Here is a 25,319-nt window from a genome sequence, read left to right as displayed (position 1 = left end):
TGAAGTTTGTCACTCGTATTTCATCCTGCCAAAGTTCTGCTAGTGCACTGAGCATTGAAAAGATGGTCCAATATTGATTGGAATGTTTCCCTACCTGAGATTCTATAAGTTAAAAAGCTTTACCTATCCTCTAAAGTGCACTAGAACTAAAACAAGTCAATGGCTGGGGCGCAACTTAACTGAATCAAGACTAAGCCTTAACTGTTTGGTTGAATTCAAAAGGAAGCAAACTTCAATTATTCTATATGGTGTTATAACATGGGTTATCTATCCATTCGGCTCCCCCATTTTTTAAGTTTTCTTTGCCTTCAGCAACAATGTTGTAATGTCCTTTGTTCTTATAGTGGCCATCAATATCCCCTGTCAAATGACATCATTGTATAGTTGCACAGTTCTTCAACAATCTTTCCTTTTAAATGAGATTTTATCCACTAATACAATGCTGTTTCATTTGTTTCTAATCTAATTCTATGTTATGCTATCCTTCATCTAGGTGCTACACTAGTTGTCTCGGGTGATGGCCGCTACTACTCAAAAGATGCTATTCAGGTACATTATAAATCAACTGATTCTGAATGTGCTAGGTACATCTGAATTTTACACATGCATGCATACATAGAGAAGGTAGAAGATGCCCTATTTTCACATAATCTGCTAAGTGAGAGTATGGAATTTTGTTATGGAAGAAAATGAGAACTTAGTTCTGGTTCTTTGATCCTAGATCTCAAAAGAAGGTTATTTTGGAATGGTTTGATAAAAAAGAGTTTATATAACCGTTCTCCCATGGAACTAAAAATTGTTTAAATTAAATCTGTTGGCAGTGAGTCCAATTTATTGTAAATGTTTAATATCTTGTTTTGTCTTTCTACCAAAATTTTATTATGTTAATTATGACTTATTTCATTATTTCTAGTTGTTAAGAATCATGGTGGAAATTATGACTCCATGGTTCAATGTATTTTGTAGTAGACAATGCTGTTCGTGCTACTGTGAATATGGATTTTTCCTGAGTCATTTTGTGTATGATATTTAGGGTTGTACTATTTTCTCCTTAGGAGGATATAGAAATATTGGTTAATTCAGTGGTATAAGAGTAAATCGCTGGGATTTTGGAGGATGTCTCCAGCCAGTATAATGCCTCGCTGCAGGCCTAAATAACAGCCCATGATGCAGATTGGCTAAACCATAAGTCCATGACAAAGAGGAAATAATATTTAATTAGGGATGATCCAGGTCAATTATGTTCTAACTTTGTGGTCCAAGGTTATTGCTTGCATTGCTCTTCGCTAGGACATGAATCCTTGCTTGGTGAATTGGGCTTGGTGAGATCTGTGGTTGCATTAATCATCTGCACCATCCCAATTACAGATCCTTGGAGCCCTGGCCTTGTTCTTTTGGTGCTTACTGCTTTTTAAGTTTGATTTTGTCTGCTCAGATCTTGTCTATGGTGCTTAACGACATTATCCCATCATCTACTTCTAATCTTTATTATAAATTGGCAGATCATTATTAAGATGGCTGCTGCAAATGCAGTAAGGTGCATTTGGGTTGGTCAAAATGGATTGCTTTCGACCCCTGCTGTATCGGCAGTTATTCGTGAGAGTTGGAATAGATGTAAGTTTTTTGCTTGAATGCATATATCTATCCTTTTTCTCCATCTCAAATATATTTGCAGAACTGCATTGTTCATTGGAAAACAGTGGAGTAACTTTCTAATTGTAACATTTGATAACAGGGATCCAGGGCATCAGGAGGATTTATATTGACTGCAAGTCACAATCCAGGTGGTCCTCATGAGGTAGGGTCTATCTCTTTATATCTTGTTATATTTGGATATGGTTTAGATTAATGGTTATTCCCTTGCCTTTCTTTGTGTTCTGCATTAAGAGATGTGACAATGTGGATTTGACTGCTCAAAGGTCTTGATGGCTTTAAATATTGAACTAGTGAGCATAGGTTGTCTTTCCTATTAGTTATCCAGTTCTTGTCGCTTGTCTGAGAGGAACTTATTATAAGTAGAGATGACCTCTACCTTGACTACTTTCAAAAGTGCACTTCCTCTGTCTAATGAGTGATTTTTGCATCTGAGTATCTGTATTGACAACAATTGCTCTTGTTAGTTGCCCATTGGCCTCTGTTTAATGTTTTGACCTTTTCTGTGGATCTCTGTCCTTTCTCATCCCCACTCATCCCCCTCCTATTTTTTTTTTTTTTTTTTTTTTTTTTGATGAATAAGAAATTTTATTGAGACAAGTAGCGAGGTTAAGGCAAGTACACAGGAAGTGTACAAAAACTGAACCTAGTTACAAGTCAAAAACTAGCTAGAAAAAACAACAAGGAAATCATGGACACTAGTTCATTAAACACAATAGCCAAAGCCCATTGAAATAACGTATTAAAGCAAAAACGTCTAAGTTCATCTACTGAGCGTTCCTTATCTTCAAAGCATTGGCCATTCCCCTCATCCCAAATACACCACATGAGGCATAAAATCATATTCCAAACAGCAGCAATTTGCAAAATACCCCTTAAACCTCTCCAGCAAACAAAAAGATCCACCACCCTCCTAGGTGTCACCCAAGCCATTCCGCTTCTATTAAACACTTCATGACATAATACCCTAGTCACCTCACAATGTAATAATAAATGATCCACCTATTCACCAGCTTTCTTATATGAGAAGCACACTCGAAAACAATTAATCCACTCTTCTTGAGATTGTCCAAAGTGAAAATCTTCCCTAAAGCAGCAGACCAGCTAAAGAACGCCACATTTGAAGGCACCTTACTCTTCCAAACACTCTTCCAAGGAAAGGAATGTACCCCATTCAGCCTAGACAGCAACTTGTACAAAGAACGAACTGAAAACTTCTTATTACCACTGTGCCTCCAGACTATCTTATCACTCGCATCCCGCCCAAGCTTTGTAGCATACAGTAAAGTCAAACAATTGAGAAACAGCCTCTATTTTCCAGTCATTAACTGCTCTAGAAACTAGAACATTCGAATGGGAAGAACCACTAGAAGAGTCCAAAATCTCAGCCACCGAAGCACCCGGATATTGATAACGGAAGAGATCTGGAAAAACAGCACTAAGAACCCTACCGCCACACCATGGATCATGCCAAAAATGAACTCTGGAACCATCCAACCACAAAAAAAAAAACCTCTCTTACAAAATCATCCCATCCCCCTCCTCATTTCCTACTCCAATTTGAATTAATCCTGCCAGTATCAGCATCCAAGCCATATTGTCTTTTGAACATGTGAAATTATTATTGTTATTATTATTTCCCTTAATTATGTACTGTCAAGCTGGAGTTACAACTACCCATCAAAAAGCTGAATTATTGCCCATCTCTGGGCTATTAATTTATATAAATATTATTTTTGCGCACTATCATCTTGAGTGTCTCAATTAACTCCACCTGTTATATGTGATGCATTCCTCTTTTAGCATGTGTATCACTATGTGTTTGACTCAAATCTTCTATCTCTCACTCTTGTTACCCTTCTCTGTGGGTTGTGTGACGAAAGGTCAAAATCCTCAGATTTCATTGGGTGAGTTATATTATCATCTGTCTTCGTGGAATAGCATATTCCTAGAAAATGCTGAAGTCAAGAGAATTTTCATACAATCCTTAGAACTGAACTATATACTAAGCAATACGCATTTACTAAACATTGATGCATCAAACATATCTATTGGAAGAGCAAACTATGTTACATGCAGAAAGTCAAATTAGATTGAGAACGAACATTTGTATATGTTGAAAGAACATTGAAATGTTCCTCTTCTTTTTTTTTTTTTCTTTTTTTTTTTTTTTTTCCTATTTGGATGCTCCTTTTGAAACTTCAGTTAAGTATAGACTCTACACATTCTCTTGTTTGATTGCAGGATTTTGGGATCAAGTATAATATGGAAAATGGTGGACCTGCTCCAGAGGGAATCACCGATAAGATCTATGAGAATACAAAAACAATAAAGGAGTACTTCAATGCAGAAAATCTACCTGATGTATTTCTTGCTTCCTACGCGGCCCGAGTTTCCTTTTTACTCCCCCTGTGATGTTGTTATTAGACTGTCATATGCAGTTTCAGTTATCATGTTTTTATCTGACATGTCAAAATATGCATATAGGTGGATATCTCTACAGTAGGTGTAACCATCTTCCAGGGGCCTGAGGACAATTTGATGTTGAGGTTTTTGATTCAGCAAATGATTATTTAAAATTGATGAAGTAAGTTTTCCCTACAGGATCTCCATTTCTCTCCTATATTTGCATGAGCAAGACAGATGACAATGGGTTATTCCATTCATTGTAGTCTTATTAAATAATGCTTCTTGTTCCAAATGCTGTATCATGCAGTGCCTCCTAAAGGGCACTATTCCTCAGGAAATTTGCTTTCATGGTAGTAGGGTTTGTTATGTTTTGTCACTTTTCGGTTACCCTAGGAATGTTAAAGCCATTTGTCCTTGCTTAAGAATCTTTTAATCATTATTCTTGCTGTCTTTGATCTCTACACACAGTTTAATATTTCTGTTTCTTGAAAGCAATGTCCAATTGTTATTTCTCAAATTTTCAGGTCCATTTTTTATTTCGACTCAATCAGGAAGCTACTCTCATCTTCAAAGTTTACATTTTGGTATGTTGAAAGCTACTGATCTACATATTTGTGCAGAGCATTATCATTTTATCAAATATACATGCATGCATACATACTATGTGTGGGTATGAGTAGAACATCAGATACGTAAGTGTATTATTCTGTGTGTGGTTGTGGGTGTATAGACACACATATGCAAGCATATTTGAATGCATTTATGCATATTTCTATGGATAATTTGAGAAAGAGGCATATTATGGTATTGGGGTAGTGTAGAAAAAATATTGATCTTGTATTGTGAGCTGGCTAGGAGCTTATATGTAATGATATGTAGCACTTTGGATTGATGGGTTATGCCCGAAAGGGAGGCAGAGTTGGTTGCACTTTGGTGGAATCCTCGTGGTGGTCACAAAAATTCAGATGTTTGAAGGATGGTCCTTAAGTGCTTAACAATGTGTTTTATGGCCAATGTTTTGAAGGCCGTGAGAGAATTGTGCCAGAATTAAAAGCCATAATATTCAACAATTTGTATGCTTGGATTATTGCTCACAATTCCCAGTTCTCCAGCTAATGAGACTTTTAGGGATTTTGCACTTTTTCTTCATCTTGCTAGTTGGGTGTATCCTTTTGTATACTTTGGCTCCGTTTGGATGCTAAGAGTATCTCATATCATTTGTGATAGTAGTGAAATAATCGTGAATAGTTTGTGAATAGTAGTGAAGTAGTCCGAGAATATCTGTTTCTTGGGATATGCCCCTTGCTCCTTTAATAAAATTTGCATTATATAAAACAAGCTCTGGTAAATTGTATGACTTGTATCTCTTTTTCATGTTGAAAGTTATGATGCACTACATGGAATCGCTGGAGCTTATGCAAAACGTATTTTTGTGGAAGAGCTTGGTGCACAAGAAAGCTCATTACCGAACTGCACACCCAAGGTTTTCATTTTTTGACAAAACTGTTTTCCCTATATCCTAAAATATTTACCACTTGCTGATTCATGTGCAATTTAATGCAAACAGGAAGATTTTGGTGGAGGGCATCCAGATCCTAATCTCACTTATGCAAAGGAGTTGGTTGCTCGAATGGGACTGGGAAAATCTAATCCCCAAGACGAACTCCCAGAATTTGGTGCTGCTGCTGATGGTGATGCAGATCGTAACATGATTCTCGGCAAAAGGTAGGATCACCAACATTTGTCTTCTTTTCTTTTGTTTACAGTAAGCAATTGGCAACTTTTATTGTTTTTTTAGGTTCTTTGTTACTCCGCCGGATTCTGTTGCCATCATTGCTGCAAATGCAGTTGAAGCCATACCCTACTTCTCTGCTGGTCTAAAGGGAGTTGCCAGGTTCTATATTGCGTTGTACGTTTTACTTCTACCGTCTCCAAGTGTGTGCAGGGGTGGTGTTATATGTTGCTTCTTCTTTGAGCAGTACATTTCAATTTGTGCCCATCGAAACTAAATGAGGTGCTGATGTGTTAGATGCACGTAAATCCATAGCATTACTGCTGCGAAGAGATTTTTTTCTATTTTTGGATAAGAATTTAAATATTAATGCAATGGACTAGTTTCAGAGTCCATTTTTCCATACAATATATACACACACACGTCCACACGTATATATACATATATATATAGTAGCACAAGATTCTTGAGCATAAGATATTAGTACACGTTTGCTTGTTTATTGTATCTAGAGCTGAAGTTTTTTTTGTAAAATTTATATTTGAACTTCTTGAAATATTTCAAATCTTGATAATGGAGATATGGTTATGAATCAGTTTCAGGTTATTATTTCCTTTGAAGTAAGGTTGATCACTCTTTATATCCAAATTATGCTGAAAATGCCTCAATCCAGCATTGTAAAGTTATTAACCTCTAAATATTAATTTGATGGACTAGTTTCCGAGTCCATTTTTCCATTCAATTTATATACACGCTCACACACATGCATGTGTATAGTAGCATTAGTCAGTTTTATTTGAGACTATAAATGATATATTTTTGTAACACTCCGCTTCTCAATGAAGTCATTTTTAAAATTTTTGGAGAATCGGTGTACTACTAAACTTGAAGTTAAAAAAAACCTTTCTTTTAACGAAGCGTCAGGTACAAAGATTCCTTATAATATATAAATCTAATCTTTATTAAATACTTAAAATCCAAAAGAGAGTCTGCAGAATTACTTATTTAAAATAAAAAAAAGTATCATATGCTTATCAAAATAAATTATTTAAACTAAAATCATAAAACTAAACATAATATAAACTGTCTAGGCCTCTGCCTCGCCTCCCAAGGCCAAATCTTGTCATGCGGCTCCAACCTCATAAAAATCCTCACCTGGGTTGATTTAAAACATAAAAATATACAAAAATGAGTCGAATACTCAATAAACAACATATTATACAGTAAACATAATAAACATAAGGTTGCTTAAAAAATAAGCATACTCATAAATACATACGTAAATACATATGTACAGGTTGTGGGATCCATATATAAGGAAGACACACTAGGTGCACTACCAGTATGTACAACCTGACAATACAATATGCTCATAACATATGGTACCATCTTCATATCATAACATAGGCCATTACATATCTTATTATTCATAATTCATCATAATCATAATTGCATACTTGTCATATCATAAATTTCAAGTGAAATCGCATATCTCATAAAATGTCGTGATACATGTTTCTTCAAATAAAATCATGATTTTTCATAAATATTTTGATGCATAATTCTTCACATAAAATCATGACTTTTTACAAAATATTTTAATACATAACTCTCACATAAAATCATGACTTTTCATAAATATTTTGATGCATAATTATTTACGTAAAATCATGAATTTTCATAATTTTATCATGACTTGGGTACTTAAAGAGAGGCTTCCAATGAAAGGCTACATGCAAATACTTTTATAAAAGACATACTGTTTACCATAAATATATGTAAAGGTACAATCATGCTATTTATATCGTAGTGCTAATCCACTATTTTCTGGGCAACTGATTACCTAAAAATATGCTAGAAATTATCGTAAATTTCTAATTACTCACCTATTTCATTATTAAAACATGGAAAAAAAAACTAAAATTCTCGGGATCCTAAAATTTTGTCACCTCTTAAATACTTTAATTTTTACAAAATTCCTCCAAATAATCTTACACGAGTAAATCCTAAAATCCTAAAATCCCATTATTCCATATTTTGATCTTATAACTCTATCTGTGCAAGCACGTGTTGGCCCCCCAAATATAAAAATATGAATGTTAAACGGTATTATGATATTCCTATATCCGTTGATTACTTTAAAAATATTCCAACTTATCATGGGTCAAAGTGCTCATAAATTCATATAGCATCCCAAAAATACAACAAGCATAGTTGTGATACGCTCCAAAGACGAACTTGCAACCTCTACACTGAGTGTGGCCAGCCCATCTTCTAAATTCTAATATTATGATACAATCATACATGATAAGAAGGAACAGAGAGAGAGATTGACGTCAGGAGGGAGAGAGAGAGAACTTCCGAAGGAAGATCGGAGAGTTTGGTCGAGAGGTATAGAAGGAGAGGACATGCGGCGTGGCTTTCAGCTTGGTTGTGAGGGTTATCCGTGGCTTATGGTGGGCTTGGGCGTAGTTGGGTGGTTCCTCGGTGGCCCAAGATTGGAGAGCCCAGTTCTCTATTTTTGGGTGTGCAAAACAGGGGTGCGATTGGTTGTCATGTGTGGATTGTGGCGTGGAGAGGAAGGGGTGGTGCGATAGTGGTTGGCTTGGGTTTGGGGTGTTAGTGCATGATTAGTGGTGTGAAACGGGACTGTTTGTGCAGTGGGTTTCACGGTGGCTATGCAGAGGAGGGTTACGGTGAGTGTATTTTGACGTTGATGTTTAAGGAAGTGTCAATAGACACAACCTTTTGATTTAGTCAAAAGGTTGTGTCACTTCTTAAGGTTGTGCCCTTTGGGTTACCAATAGTTGTGCCCTTTGCTAATCGGTGCATGATGACCTATAAATAGGGGTCATTGGTGCACAAATGAATGCACTCAATTCTCTTTATTGATCACCAATTTGTGGGACAAATACCCTCATAAAAGTGTCACCATATTACCAAAATTTTGCTTCCATTTGTTCTTCATTATTTAACAATGCTATCAAGAGCAAGGTCATGTTAGAGGGAATTTTATCGCGCAATATGAATACAATAAATATGCATGTAACACCCCGTCCCCGAGGGTCCGGAGAGTTAACTCATATAACCTGATAATCAACAAATTTATAGACTCCAAAATATAATGTCATCAGAATACTACAAAGTCTCTTAATAAAATCCGCCACTTCTCAAAAATCTTCTATGAGTAATCCACTATGCTTAAAAATCATCTCACCGATACTCCATAATCCTGATCCTTAGCTGGTCTATTCAAAAATCATCTAAAAAATGAATAGAGATAAGGGGTGAGTTATCAACAACTCAGTAAGCAGATGACATATACTAGTGTGTAAACATGAGCATTTTCACAGAGTTCGGAATGCAGAACCAAAACATTTCAGTATCAATATGCAAATCTCAAACAAATACGTTATATCAGAAAATCAGAGCGACTTCTCAAATATTTCATATTCAGAAACCAACTTTTCATGTTCAAAGACTCCTTTGGCACAACATGACTGAACAACTTCGTCTTATCATATCATATCAGAACAGAGACCATGTTTAACTCCCGTGATAGGGTTGTGCATCCTGCGGAAAGCCTAGCAGAACATAAATCACCGTGTTACCAAAGCGATTGCACTCAGAACAGAAAACCACTATTATATCCCGTGGCGGGCCAGAGGTCACTATTATCTCCCGTGACAGGGCCAGAGGTCACTATTATATCCCGTGACAGGGCCACATATCAGAGCAAAACAGAATCAGAATCACCATATCAGAGTCAGAATCAGAGTCAGAAAGTCATGCCAAAGGTTTTTCAGATGCCACATCATAACAGAGTACAAAACAGAACAGAATCAGATCACAAAACATACTTTATGCACAAAATTTCATATTCGCTCTCTTTTTCAAAGTTCAGAAACAGAATATCAAATATAAGCTTATGTCTACACCAGTCATGACAGAAAATACTTTCTTCTTAAACAGAATCTTATGAGTAATGCAGAACAAATATCTGAGGTTGTTTTCAGATTTCTTTTCATAACCAAACATGCACATTTTCCAAGAAGGACCTTAGTTCATTTTATTTTAATGCAAAGTCTAGCATAGGAACCTCGCTTACCTAGACTTCTTAGCTTTTCAGAACTTTCCTCAAAAATACTGAACAAATATTAATCGTCACTTATAAAATAATTACGTAACTTCCATAAATTTCTAATCAACCACGTATTTCGATATTAAAACTTAAAAATGCTAAAAGAACCTATTTTAAGAACCTCAAAACCTAAAATTCTCATAATACCTAAAATACCAACATTTTCTAAGACCAATAATATTCACTTAATCGAAATCGTACTGGAGAAGAAAATTTATCGAAAAAGTATTATGATACTTATAGAACTCATTAAAAATTAATATTCAAAATATCTAAAATACCAACAATATTTTATAAATAAAAAGAATTCATTGATTACTAAACTTTTCCTAAAATAATTCATGAAAAACTCACCTCTTATGAAAAATAAATTTACTTACTTTAACTAACAATATTATCAAAATACAATATAATATTTATTAAAACTTAAAACAAAATCCTAATTAAATATAAACTCAACACACAAAAATTTCTTCTCAACCGAAACTCAAACCGCGAACTTTCCTAATATATATTAGGTTAAAACTAGTAAGTGCCTAAGTTAAAACTTTACTTATAAATACACACACACACACACACACATATATATATATATATATATATATAAATATATATATATAAGCACCCTATACGTAAAACAGACGATAAACAAACAACAGGATAAACGAAAAACATGTAGCGGCAGCAGGGACTCACCGAGATGGTGAAGTGCGATGGTGCAGCGTGCGACGGGAGGTGGTGCACTCAGTGGCTATGCACTGGACGAGAAAGATAGAGAGAGATGCACGGTGAGAGAGAGCTTACGGGAGAGTAAACCAACGTGAGAGACAGAAAACAGAGAGGGAGATACCGTGCGGCGGGGCGGCAAGAGGCGGACCTGGGGTGACGGAAAACTTCACCGGCGGTTTCTGGAGCCGCAACGTGAAGAAGCTCACGGTGGTTAAAGGTTGCAATGGCTCACGGTAGGAGGAGAACCATCCTCTGTTTCGGGAGTGAAAAACAGAGGCTGCGGGATGGCTATCGAAGGCTACGGGTTCACGGCTGGGTTACGGTGGCGGCGCATGGCAGCGTTGAGGAGGAGCAAGCGGCGACTTGACTCCCTTGGGAGGCTGCGGTTTTCCAGGAGACGGTTGGATAAAACCGTGAAGATGCAGGATGGCTTTTGGCCGTGCGCGGGCTAGTCTCTTGCCGTGCAATCCACTTGCTCAGCGTCTCACGTGGTGCAATGGTTTCCCGCGGTTGCTGACCTCCTTGTATGAGCGGGACGCTCTCACGGTAAAGGCATGCTGCTGCGGCTGAGGCCGAGACAGACACGATGGCGCACAGAGAGGCGTTGAGCCTAGGTGAAGGACGCTAACGGTGGCATCGGTTTTATGTGCGTGGAGATGGAAGTTGACGTTGAACTAGGAGGGGCTGCACGATGGTGAACTCTGGAGGCTGGTGGAGCGACGGCACAGGGTAGTTTCGAAGGTCTAGGGTGTAAGTGTGAAAAATATACGGGTGCAAAGAAAACCCTAGAGAAAGAAAAGAGCTAGACGTGCACCGTGTAGTGCCGTGCGTGGGAGAAAAAAAACAGAAAAAAAAAGAAAAAGAAAAAAATAAAATAAAACATATAACAATTAAAGTCCAACAATAAAATTATTCATTAAAGCAAAACGCAAATTTAAAAACAAACATTAAATAATAACACCAAAGCACATCTAAATAAATTTCACAACTTAAAAATTATAAAATAAATCCAACGAGAAAAATTCGATAAATTTTTAAAACAAGAACAATAATATTTAAATTAATTATATAAAAAAAATATTCCACATAAAATAAATAAATACGCTAAAAAAATATGGGATATTACAATGCAAGTGCTTGGTTTGACAACCACACTTACATATTATAATTATCTTCGCTTGCTTGAAAATTTGACAGAGAAACGTTTTCAGATCATGGTGGGGGGTCTAGAGTATACTGGGAATCTTCAAAATCTTGTAAGTTCTTATTATTTTGAAGAAAATCATTGGCGTTATTTTACACAAAGAAACAATGAATTATCTAGCCCATTTGCACACACTGTCATTGTTTCGGCCGGTTGTCAGAGCCCCTCACTGCCGCCAGACTTCGTGGACCTTGGGAGCACGTCGGAATCCTCGTTGCCGGTCACCAACTGGTCGGACAGAAGTGAAGACACAAGCTTCATAGATTCTGGAAAGTCCTAGTGTGAGGTTGAAGACGACCTTGGATGAAACGGTACCATTTCGTCTAACAATCATCAGGTTCAAATTCGAGAGGGACTAAACGACAACGTCGTTCAGCCCATATATCCAAATGACAATGTCGTTTTGTCCAACGGTCAGGAATTTCAAATTTCTTATGGACTAAACGAAATTGTCGTTTAGCCCAAAGAGAAGAACGACAATGTCGTTTTCAGCACTGAAGAGACACGACATTGCCACCTTCAAGCCTAGCTGCAAGTTGAGCCACAAGTCGATCTCTGAGCCGAGCCACTTATCGAGCCGCCAACCGCCGGTTTTCTGTAGAACCCGGTTTGAATTGGCTGAACCGGTTTACTCGGTTTCCAGAACCGATTCGCGACAGATTTGTTCAATCGGGCCGTTCGAGACCATTTGAAGCCCGATTTGGTCCGTTCAAAAGCTGTTGTGCTCCAAATTAATAGTGTTATCAAGAGCAAGGTCATGTTAGAGGGAATTTTATCATGCATTGTGAATACGATAAATATGCAAGTGCTTGGTTTGACAACCGCACTAACATATTATAATTATCTTCGCTTGCTTGAAAATTCGACAGAGAAACTTTTTCAGATCATGGTGGGGGGTCTAGAGTACATTGGAAACCTTCAAAATCTTGTAAGTTCTTATTATTTTGAAGAAAATTATTGGCATTATTTTACACAAAGAAACAATGAATTATCTAGCCCATTTGCACACACTGTCATTGTTTCGGCCCGTCGTCAGAGCCCCTCACTGCCGCCAGACTTGGTGGACCTCGAGAGCACGTCGGAATCTTCGTCGCCGGTCACCAACTGGTCAGAAAGAAGTGAAGACACAAGTTTCACAGATTCTGAAAAGTCCCTGCGTGAGGTTGAAGACGACCTTAGATGAAATGGTACCATATCGTCTAACAATCATCAAGTTCAAATTCGAGAGGGACTAAACGACAACGTCGTTCAGCCCATATATCCAAATGACAATGTCGTTTTGTCCAATGATCAGGAATTTCAAATTTCCTATGGGCTAAATGACATTGTCATTTAGCCCAAAGAGAAGAACGACAATGTCGTTTTCGGCATTGAAGAGACACGACATTGCCACCTTCAAGCCTAGCCACTTACCGAGCCGTTGATTGAGCCGCCGACTGCAGGTTTTCTCTAGAACCCAGTTTGAACTGGCTGAACCGGTTTACTCGATTTCCTGAACCGGTTTGTGACAGATTTGTTCAATCGGGCCGTTCGAGATCATTTTAAGCCCAATTTGGTCCGTTCAAAAGCCGTTATGCTCCAAATTTCAAGCCAAAACATTACAAAGCACCTGTTGGTTGAAATTATCGCCATAAGTTCTTTGAAAGAGGTGAAACATCAAGGAAAGGTCGTGGATATCCTCGATGGGGGCGTTACTTTCATTATTCTCCTTATTTAAAATATAATAGGAGAATTTCTAAGATGCCACCTAGGATTAAATCCAAGGGTTAGTATTACTATTAAGTTTGTAATAATTTTAATTTTTTCACAGTTGAACTATTGTATTTAAATAGTACACATTTGTTATTTCTACATTCTTCTTGTTGATTAATTTTTTAAGGTTTATTATTTATAGTACCGAAGAAAAGTATAGATCCCTCAGGGATAGAAAGGAAGAAATTTTCGGGCTTGGAAAAAGCATATAAATTTTCTTCTAATCCATGAAAATACCTTATATACATTAACAACACCAAAGCCATGAGAAGAAATTGTAGAAAGTGGTAAAAATGAAAGTGGGAGCAACGTTTCAAATAAAGATAAATGGATAGAACACAATACATGGGCAAAAGCTTTAATTTTGCATTGCATGAGTGATCACATTATTCCTTTATTTGAAGACTATGAAACTGCTAAAGAAATTATGGATACAGTTGAAGCAAAGTATGGTTTAAGGTTGGATACTTATATATAGTTATTGTTGGATACTTATATATAGTTATTATTGGATAAGTATAAACGGACTTGTATGAAAGAGAATGATGATATTGGCGATCATGTACTTCAAATGGAGTTAATTGCAAAATAATTACATGATGATGGTCATCCTCTCGCTGATAAAATGCAAATTACAACTATACTAAATAGTCTTCCTATATCTTGGGATCACATTGTTACGTCCTTAGCACACAGTGAAAATGAAATAACAATGATATCACTTCCACTACTTTTAGTCCTTGAAGGAGAAATGATGAAGAGAAGGAATAAAGATAGTGGATTATCTAATTTGTTGATGGCTCAGGACAAGCGTTTTATACAAAACAAGATGAAACCAAAACAGTTTAAGAAAAAGAAATGGTTAAAAAGGAAACAGAAAAAATCATTTTCTTGAAACTGTTTTAAGTGTGGAAAGAATGGGCATTACAAATCACAATGTCCTAATAAAGGAAAAGCACAAGAAAGCAAAGAAATTGTGATGACAGTATCAAAAGTAGTGCTAGTGGAACCAGCGTCAGATTCATGGTGGGTTGACTCTACAGCAACAAGACATATATGCAGGATCAAAATATGTTTGTCAAACTTGAAGATAAACAAACAGGAGAGCACATAGTGTATATGGGCAAAAATACATACTACGATGTCTTGGGGCAAGGTACATGTAAATTAAAAGTGAATGGTTCCGTTATTTTACTTAGTGATGTTTTATATGTACCTAGTATTCATAGGAATTTAGTATCAATGTCTGTACTAGATTAGAAAGGCTACACAATTGAGTTTAAGTCTAGAACCGTTGTAATAAGTAAGGGCAATGTGTTAGTGAAAGGCGTGAAAGATCACAATATGTATATACTGAATGTTGGTATTAATAAAGTACCTATTTCTAATTATTTGAATGTGTCTACAGATTGTGTATATTTATAGTACTTAAGATTAGGCCATATAAATAAAAATAAGATGATCAGAATGTATAAAAGTGGATTAATATCACAAATAAACTCAGATAATTTGATATATGTGAACCATGTATCAAAGGAAAAATGAGTAGTAAATCTTTTTCAAAAAGTTAGAAATCTACGGATTTACTAGAAATTATACATTTTGATGTTTGTAGACCTTTTAAAACAAAAACCCATAGAGAAATTGAGTACTTTATTACTTTCACTGATGATTATTTAAGATATGAGTATATCTACTTACTCAAGTATAAATCTGAGGTAATTGAGAAATTTAAAGAATTTAAACTAGAAGTAGAAACCAGTTGGGTAGGCCCATTAAAAGTTTGAATAGTGATAGAGGAGGAGAATTTGAAGCTTTAGACAATTTCTGCAAATTGAATGGTAAACGACATATTTATACTATGTCATATAAACCTCAACAAAATGACATTGCAGAAAGGAGAAATAGAACTCTATTAGATATGGTGCGATCGATGATGGCATATGCTGATCTACCAATACATTGTTGGGGTGAAGCATTATCGACTACTATATATATATTAAATATAGTTGAAACTAAAGCAAAACCTCTTACACTTTATGAGTTATGGACGAGACATAAACTAAACTTAAGTAAGCTCAAAATGTGGGATTGTAAGGCACAAGCTCTTATTCCAAGGCCACTAAGGGATAAATTAAAAGGTAAAATCTGAGAATGCAGGTTTATTGGGTATGTAGAAAACGGAAGTGCCTACAGATTTTATCATTCTGAAAGAGGATTGATAGAAAGTAGGGATGTTGTTTTCTTGGAAAATAAGAACCTTATTACTCATGTTGATCAGATAGATTTATTAAATAATTTAGAGAATCAACAGATCTCTACAGAGTTTGACAATGAAAATTCTGATATTAGTCAAATCTAAAATAATAGAAATAAAAGAAAGTCAGATGAAAATCAATCTTCCGATATTGATGTTGGAGACAGTGGGAATAAAAGATCCAGAAAATCGTCAATATTATTTCAAGATCATTATACACTAAATACCAGTTTGGAAAATTTAGATAATGATCCTGAAAATTTTTCTGAGGCAGTCAATAGTATTGATTCAGATAAATGGCTTGAGGCCATGAAAGATGAAATAGAGTCAATAAGCAAAAACAATGTTTGGGAGTTAACATATCTTCCAAAAAATAAAAAAGTTATTGGTTGTAAATGGGTTCTCAGAAGAAAATTTAAAGTTGATGGTAGTGTACAAACCAAGGTTAGTGGCCAAGAGATATACTCAACAACCAGGTGTAGACTTTATAGATACATATTCGTTTATTGTGAAGTTCACATCTATAAGGATCATCGTGTCCATTGTTGCTAGGATGAATTTGGAATTACATCAGTTAGATGTAAAAATAGTTTTTCTCAATGGTGAATTAAAAGAGGATATCTTTATGATTCAAGCAGAAGGATTCCAAATTAAAGGACATGAAGAGAAAGTCTACAAGTTGAGAAAGTCACTGTATAGACTTAAGCAATCTTCAAGACAGTGGTACTTGAAATTCCACCAAGCCATTTTGGAAATGGGATGTGAAATGAGTCCATTAGATCATTATGTATACATATGGGAAAAATGATAATAAATTAACATTATTATCATTGTATGTTGATGATATATTACTGGCAGGTAATTGTCTAGATATGATGCATGAAACAAAATAGTTATTGAAATCTAAATTTAAAATGAAAGACATGGGTGAAAACCGTCTATGTTCTTGGTATAAAAATTTCTAGAGATAGAAATTCAAATCTATTGTATTTAGATAAAAAAAAAAATATTTAGAAAAAGTACTTAAAAGATTTGGTATGGAAAATTATAAATCTTTATATATGCCTGTTTGCAAAGCTCATATTTTAAATAAAAGTATGTGCCCAAAAGATAAGGAGGAAATAAGTGAAATGATTAAAGTTCCCTATGTTCAAGCTGTGGGAAGCCTCATGTATGCAATGACAAGTAGCAGATCAGATATTTGTCATGCAGTAGGATTGGTAAGCAGATTTCAATCCAATCCAGGTAAAGAACATTGTCAAACACTGAATCACATATTAAGATATTTACAAGTTACCAAAAATTTGAAATTGTATTTTGGAAATAGTGATCTAGAATTAATCGATTATAATGATGCTGATTTTGGAAGTGATGTAGATGATAGAAAATCTATAACTAGATATATATTTCTATTTGGTGGAATAGCAGTTTCTTGGTTAAGTAAGAAATAGGGCTATGTCACTAAGTCTACTATGAAAGTAGAGTATATTGCTTTTAGTACTACAGTGAGTAATGCGGTGTGGATAAAATGTTTTGTTGAAAGCTTGAATTTGGGTACATCCACAAAACCAATCAATATGTTTTGTGATAATTAGTCTGTCATTTCATTGAAAAAAAGTGGAACATAGAATTTCAAGGGAAAACACATTGTGCATTATCACTATATTTTATATATAGTGGAAATAGGTGAGGTCAAGGTTAATTTTATTTCCTCGACCGAGATGGTAGCAGATTCGATGACCAAAGGTTAATCTCTGGAGAAGTTCAGAGAACATGTGACTAGAATGGGATTGAGAGAAACCTAGGTGAAGCAATCTCATGGTCGACATGCAGAACTCAGCAAATTTTGGAGATGCTTAGCAAATTGGAGTTATGGTAATACCCAAATGAAAATTTCAGTCATTTCTAAAATCACTACTAAGGTGATTAAGAAAAACCTCAGGAATGGCTTTAGGGTGAGCACTTGACGAAATTTCAGTGCAGATTGATTAACCCAGCAAGAGGTTGATCATGGTAAAGTCGCTGATAAAGTGATTAAGGAAAGACTCAGGTGAGTAAGTACTTAACGAAAATTCAGTAACATTAACTAAAGTTTTAGTGAAATTTGATTTGATTACCCAAGTAAACGGTTAATCATTTACAAAGTCGTTGATAAGGTGATTAGGGAAAACCTCAGGAATAGCCTCTAGAGGAAGTACTTAATGAAAATTCAGCGCATGTCGATACATGTGTTATGCATTCGGCTGAAGTTGTCAATTGTGACAGGGATATGGATTATTGTTCCAGTCACGGAGAATTGATGCCGTTCACTAAAATTTTTTTTAGTAAAATTAAGTCACTCCTAATATGTGATTAGTGGGAGCACATATGATAAAGAGTGCGATCAGATAAGGTAATGAGCTTTTAGAAAGGTTCTTGAGCTATTACTAATTAATTAGGGCCCCCTTGTTCTATTAAATGGGTGTTAACTAATTTATTGAGCCTAATTAAAATTTCATACTTTGTTTGAATAAATTACAGGTCCGTGGCCTATCTAAAATAATCTAATAAACCTCAATTGGACTTCTATAATTGTTGGCCCATTAACTTAAATTAGGCCCAAAGAAATTATCTATAATTTATCTTTAATAATATTGGATCAGGTCGTTAGAATTTTAAAATCCAGTTGCTTGCTTAAATTGTTGTCATGGATATTATAAGGATCTCGAATATACCATGCAAAAAGGTATACTCTACTTGAAACATATTTCATAACATTGTGTGGGATTGAGCTACTTTCTTCCTTTCGTAATGTATATGAACCATTAAGAGTACTTGCAAATTTTTTTTATTAAATTCAATATAGAGAACACAATCTTTTAAGGTTGATATTACTGTCTTGGAGATCTTCACTCTTTGCACTTTTCAGTAATTTATGCAAAGCAATACAATGGTGCTTTGAAGTGCATACTTCTTGTTCGGTTAATATATAAAAAATAATATCATCTTTTGATTTTGCCTCTTGTAGGAGCATGCCGACCTCAACTGCCCTTGATGTTGTAGCTAAACATTTGAATTTAAAATTTTTCGAGGTACATTCTGGCACCGTTTTAAGTTTGAATGTCTTCATCCTTTGTTATTGGTCTTGAATACTATTTTTCCATTAATTGATAGGTACCAACTGGCTGGAAATTCTTTGGCAATCTAATGGATGCTTGGTTATGTTCAGTTTGTGGAGAAGAAAGTTTTGAAACCGGTTTGTATTTAGCATTTCCCTTTATCTTGTCAACTTTTAATATTTGGGACTTTGAGAAACTTATACAGTGTTGTTGCATTATCTTTTGTTTTGTCTATAGACAGGCTCATACCATAAACATGAAAAGGATGGAATCTGGGCATTTTTGGCTTGGCTATCCATTCTTGCTCACAAAAATAAGGAGAATCTTGGTGGTGAAAAGCTTGTGACTGTTGAAGATTGTTGAATAAACTAAAACAGAGAGTAAAAGGCACTGCACACAACATATTCGATAAAATTCATCAACTAGAATTCATCAAAACGGAATGTACACAAAGAACGTAATACTGATTTCTCAACCATATTTCTTACACACAGCTAAGTACTATTCAGTATTTATAGGATATCACAACTTCTCTAGAATATGCTAAAGTAATCCTATTGGTTAGAATTGATGCTTGCATTCCGTTGGGATTTTATTCTGGAAGGTTCTATTGAGATGCTATTCTCTGAGGCAGGTGCACAGGCTCTAATATCCCCTCGCGCTTCAAGCGGCACAGGGTGAATAGTGAGGCTTGAACGTAAGAGAGCACAACGTGCTGAAGAGAGTGGCTTAGTGAGAATATTTGCAATCTGTTCTTTACTTGGAACAAAAGAAACAATTAGAGTTTTGTTAGTGACACGGTTCCGTACAAAATGATAATCATGATCCACATGCTTAGTTCTTGAGTGTAAGACAGGATCAACCGAAAGGTAAGTCGCACCAATATTATGACATAACAAGTTTGGGGCATCAGAAATAAAAATCCCTAGTTCTTTCAACAAAGATTGTATCCACAAAAGTTCACAAGCAGTGTTTGCAATGGATTTATATTCGGCTTTAGTGGAGGATCGAGCTATTGTTGGTTGTTTCTTGGAGCCCCATGACACTAAATGGGACCCAAAATAAACACAAAAACCACCTGTCGACTTTCGATCATCTGGACAACCAACCCAATCAGTATTTGAGAAGGCAATGAGTTTAAAGGTAGAAAAAGACTCGTAGTTGTTCCACTGATGTGAATACCCAGAAAAAAAATGAAGAAAGCGAAGATCCTTTACTGGGAAAAATTTGGACAGTGAGGAGATAAAGTCAGAAATAAGAGACAAATCTAAGGCAGTAACAATGATATCATCTACGTAAATTAACACATAAATGGAGGTAGTAGCAGAGGTAAAAATAAATAGTGAAGAATCAAAAAGTGAAGGACGAAAACAAAGATTTGTGAGTTTCGAACTAAGCTTTGAAAACCAAGCCCTAGGGGCTTGTTTCAAGTCATAAATGGATTTTTTCAATTTACAAACTTGAGGGAAATTAGAATTAACAAACCCAGTTGGTTGTTGCATGTAGACATCCTCTTCCAAGTCCCCGTGCAAGAAAGCATTCTGTATGTCTAGCTGACGAAGAGGCCATCGTCTAGTCACTGCAATGGAGATCAATAGGTGCACAGTAACCGGCTTGACTACAGGGCTGAATGTTTCCGAGTAGTCAAACCTGGCTTGTTGATGAAACCCTTTTGCGACAAGATGACTCTTGTGTCGCTCAATGGTTTCATTGGCAAACCGTTTGGTCTTAAGAACCCACTTAGAGCCTAGGAGATTTTGATTCGGGTGAGAGGGGATGAGGATCCAAGTTTGATTTCTGAGGAGAGCTTCAAACTCACTAGCCATGGCAGCATGCCAAACAGTGAATTTGGAAGCCTCCGTGTACGAGTTGGGTTCATCAGGAATGGGGGAGGCTTCGGTTAGAGATGTAGAGTGTCTCGATGGGGGCCAAGGAATGGTCCCATCGTGGCGTCATAGAGGTCGAATAACTTGGGCTTCAGACCGAGTAATCATGTGATGATTATTGGAGGAAGAATGAAAAATAGGAGTTGAAGAGGCAGCGTGAGGAAGTGAAGTTACAGGAGACGGGAGTGACGGCGCAGTAGAGGAACTAGAATCGGGAGAGTCTATCGTGCGGGTAGGGTTAGGAGAAAGGGATTGATGAGCTTGAGTTTGTGAGGGAGTGAATTCTTCTAAGTTAAATGGTGAAGGATTATCTTGTGGGCTAGATTGGGCCGTGGGGTGAGGAGAGGAAGTAAGAGTGGCCCGTGGTGGGAGAGAAGTCGAGAGACTCAATTGGTGAAGTGAGATCGAAGGAAAGGACGCCTGATGGGAAAAGTTAGTAGAGGAAGCAAAGGGAAAAACATTTTCATCAAAACGGACATCACGTGAGATGTAAATTTTACCGGAGAGGATATGCAAACAATTATATCCTTTGTGATTAGAAGTGTATCCTAAAAATACACACAGTTGAGATCTTATATCTAATTTGTGATGATTAAAAGGATGAAGATTTGGCCAACAGGCCGAACCAAAATCACGTAAAAAGGTATAATCAGGGAGAGATTTAAAAAGAGCTTGAAAGGGAGAAGTGAAATGAAGAATAGGGATGGGCATTCAATTAATAAGAAAAACTGCAGTTTGGAAGGCGTCAACCCAATATTTTGGGTTGGCATTGAAGAATGGGTTAGAAGAGAAAGTCCAGTTTCAACAATATGGCGATGACGTCTTTCAATACTACAATTTTGGGCATGAGAGTATGGACATGTAATTCAGTGAGAAATTCCAAGATTTTGCAAAATAGCTTGAAAGGGGCGGAACTTGCCACCCCAATCAGATTGGATGTTAATTATATTTTTAGAAAATGTATTGCTCACATATTTAACAAAAGATAAAAAACAATTGTAGAAACATCAAATTTTGCATGTAATGGAAAAAGCCAAATGTAATTGGTAAAATCATCAACAATGGAAACATAAAATCGAAAATCACTAGAGGACAACACAGCTACAGGTCCCCAAACATCTAAAAATAATAACTGAAAAGTAAATATAGAACGAGAAGATGAGGGTGGATGAGGGAGAGCGTGAGATTTAGCTTGGAGACATGTCGAGCAAGGAGACTGGGTAGAGGTGTTGTTGGCAGGAAGGTTGTAATGCCGTATAATGAAGGAGGTGATACAGTAAGAGGGGTGACCAAGTTGGGAATGCCAGATATGTGGTGAAGTTCGTTCGCTAATGAAAGCATGCTGAGATGGAAGAGAGATGGCTTGATTATCTGGAAGAACATACAGACCATTGTTAACGGGGCCCTGAAGAAGTACCTCCTGGGAATGTAAATCCTTCACAACGAAACCAAATGAGTTAAATTCAAAGAAAACAAAATTGTCTAAACAAAATTGACGGACTAATAATAAATTTATAGAAATCAATGGAACATGAAATAATTGACGAAGGAGAAAATTGCCAGAAGGTGTTGGGAGTAAGCCAAATCCAGAGTTCTGAATAGCCAGAGAGGAGCCATCACCGATGGTTACTTGATCAAGTCCCTGATAGGGAGAGGAATCCAGATTGAACTTAGAAAAATCAGGCGTGAAGTGAGTGGAGGTAACTGTATCTAGAAACCAACTATTAGAAGAAGTTGAGGGATTTGAAAAATTCGTAAAATTAGTAGCAGAAGATGAGGGAGGGGGGGCGGACTGATATGCATGATCAAAACGATGATAATAAGAGACAACAATGTGGCCAACACAGTTACAAAGCTGACATGTAGGACGATTTGTGTGTTGAAGAGGAAAAAAATTGGGAGAGGATGGATTGAAGGAGCGACCACCCCGACCTCGCCGAAAGCCACGACCACGATGTCCGTTAGGTGGAGCGGAAGAAAACTAGTTTGTGAGACGTGTAATGGTGGAATTAGCCGAGAAAGAAGCAACAGAGAGAAGGGACTGTGTTTGGTGATTAAGGCGCGACTCATGATTTACAAGGAAACTGTAAACCTAAGAAGTGGAGAGGGGATCTGGTCGAGTGGTAATGGAGGATACCACCGACTCAAAATCTATCCCTAAGCCAGTCAAAAGATAGATGATAAATTTTGATTCAGGAAGGGGATGACCTGCGGCATTGAGAAAAGCCGACAAAGCCTTAGCCTTGTGAAAATACACAGAAATAGAGTTAGGTCCTTTTTTGAGTGTGGCCAGCTGAAATTTCGTGTGCATAAGGTGAGCTGTGGATTGCGCAGAATAAAGACCATGGAGAGTTTGCCATATTTGACGAGAAGTAGTGCAATCCAATATATGGGAGAGCACTGTACCAGCGAGAAAGGAGTATATTCTGGGTTGGGAGAGTCATTGATGGTTTTGGGAGGCATGGGTAAGGTTCCATCGACATACCCAAAAAGCTGATTTCCTTTAAGAAATGTAGTAATTTGAGCATGCCATAGAAGATAGTTGTCAGTGGAGAGTTTATGGTGATGAGTTGAGCTGCAGAATTAGTGATAAAAGGATTAGGTGAAGAGTGTTTGGGTGGTGCCATGATGAATCGGAGAAGAGAAGGTGGACGTAAGTCCTATCGGGCTACTAATACCATGTTGAATAAACCAAAACAGAGAGTAAAAGGCACTGCACACAACATATTCAATAAAATTCATCAACTAGAATTCATCAAAATGGAATGTACACAGAGAACGTAATACTGATTTCTCAACCATATTTCTTACACACAGCTAAGTACTATTTAGTATTTATAGGATATCACAACTTCTCTAGAATATGCTAAAGTAATCCTATTGGTCAGAATTGATGCTTGCATTCCATTGGAATTTTATTCTTGAAGGTTCTGGTGAGATGCTATCCTCTGAGGCAGGTGCACATGCTCTAATAAAGATATAGTGCACCAGCATTGGACTACTTATGGTCACCACTATTACGCTCGATAGGACTATGAGTTGCGTTATGTCCTATTTTAGCCATATGAAATTTTGGGGTTGTTTTCTAACTAGTTTAAATTGTTTCTTAAAGAACGTGGATGCAGGTGCGGCCAAGGAACTAATGGCATGTTTGGTCAAACTGCAATCTCCCCTTTCAGAAGTTAATGAGTATGTTCATTTTGCTAGTTTAAAAATCGTTATTTCTGAGATGTACATGCTTCTCTAATGGTTACATCAAGTAGTGATAACACTATTTTAGTCAGAAAAGGGGGATGCTGATGTGGTCTCAGTGCTTTTATCATTTTCAGAATCATGAACCCGTACTCAATCTCCATGGTTGCTGCATGTGAAGTATTTATGTATTCAGAATTGGTGCCTGCCTTTAGATACTAAAACTACATGATGTTAAGTATTTTAGATTCTAGCTGGTCTAAGCGCTGCAGTTCACTTGGCGAAAGGCTTTCATAACCTGTGCGTAGAAGATGGCCTAACAAGAGTCCCGGGTGGTTTTGTTGTTTGTTTGTTTACTGAGAAATACTACAAGGAAGCTTTGCACCATACACCTCTACCTAACCAACATGCGATTCGTCATATTTATCTTTCTATTTAACCACACATTTAAGGATTAAGATAAAAGGGCAAAAAAGATAAATCATATGTTAGTTAGGTGGAGGTGTGGTGTATGGCCTTCCATTTAGAATTTCTCTTAAATAGTTTGTTTTTTTGTTTTGTTTCTGGCTCAAGCTATATGCCCCTCTTGTTACAGGCCAGTTTTCAAATTGAATGTTTCATTGTTAATGACCCCTTCTTTCCTCTTACATGTAAATATCTCCCATTCATCATTGGCTGTGCTGATGTTTCTTGAGTCCACTTCTGATCTTTGTATAGAGATGTGTGCTGATTTTGAGATTACACAATTGTTTTATGTGGTCTGCGCTCTATAGAGTATTGACCTACCGGCTGGAATACTGTACATACGAGCCAGAATGTTGTCACGACACTTGGTACACTGGTGACACGTTTTTCTTATATTTACAGTCTCAGTCCAAACAACCTCGGAAAATCATTCCATTGATATTAGTGGCCATACAATTGACTGAAACTTTGGTGTAGATTTCTGTTAAAACTATATTTGTTTAGGTTCAAGATTTCAGTTTAAAATGAACAGTGAAATTTTTTTAGACAATGAATCTGCCGTAATTATATATGGGTAACGTGTACACATGTAACACCCCATATTTTAGTGTATTTTTTAATTGAAAGATTATTTGTTATTAATTTAAAATTTATTCTCTTGTTTTAAAATTGTTGGATTTTTAGTTATGTTATTTTTATGATTTTTAGTTTACGAAAATTATTTTTGAAGTGCTTTCTCTAAATTAATTATTTTTATGCGTTTAAATTTCTTCTCAAATTAAATTAACTTGTTGTGGGGTT

The 25,319-nt window shown here is 36.4% G+C and overlaps 1 pseudogene; it reads left to right on the top strand.

Annotated features, from left to right (window-relative positions):
* Positions 1-1,502: 1,502 nt before the first annotated feature.
* Positions 1,503-23,900, top strand: LOC121253888 (annotated as a pseudogene).
* Positions 23,901-25,319: the final 1,419 nt, after the last annotated feature.

Source organism: Juglans microcarpa x Juglans regia, chromosome 3D (genome assembly GCF_004785595.1).
Source record: "Juglans microcarpa x Juglans regia isolate MS1-56 chromosome 3D, Jm3101_v1.0, whole genome shotgun sequence".
NCBI classification, from domain to species: Eukaryota; Viridiplantae; Streptophyta; class Magnoliopsida; order Fagales; family Juglandaceae; genus Juglans; species Juglans microcarpa x Juglans regia.
Note: the sequence above shows the minus strand (reverse complement) of the source record. Positions and strands in the feature narration are given on the sequence as shown.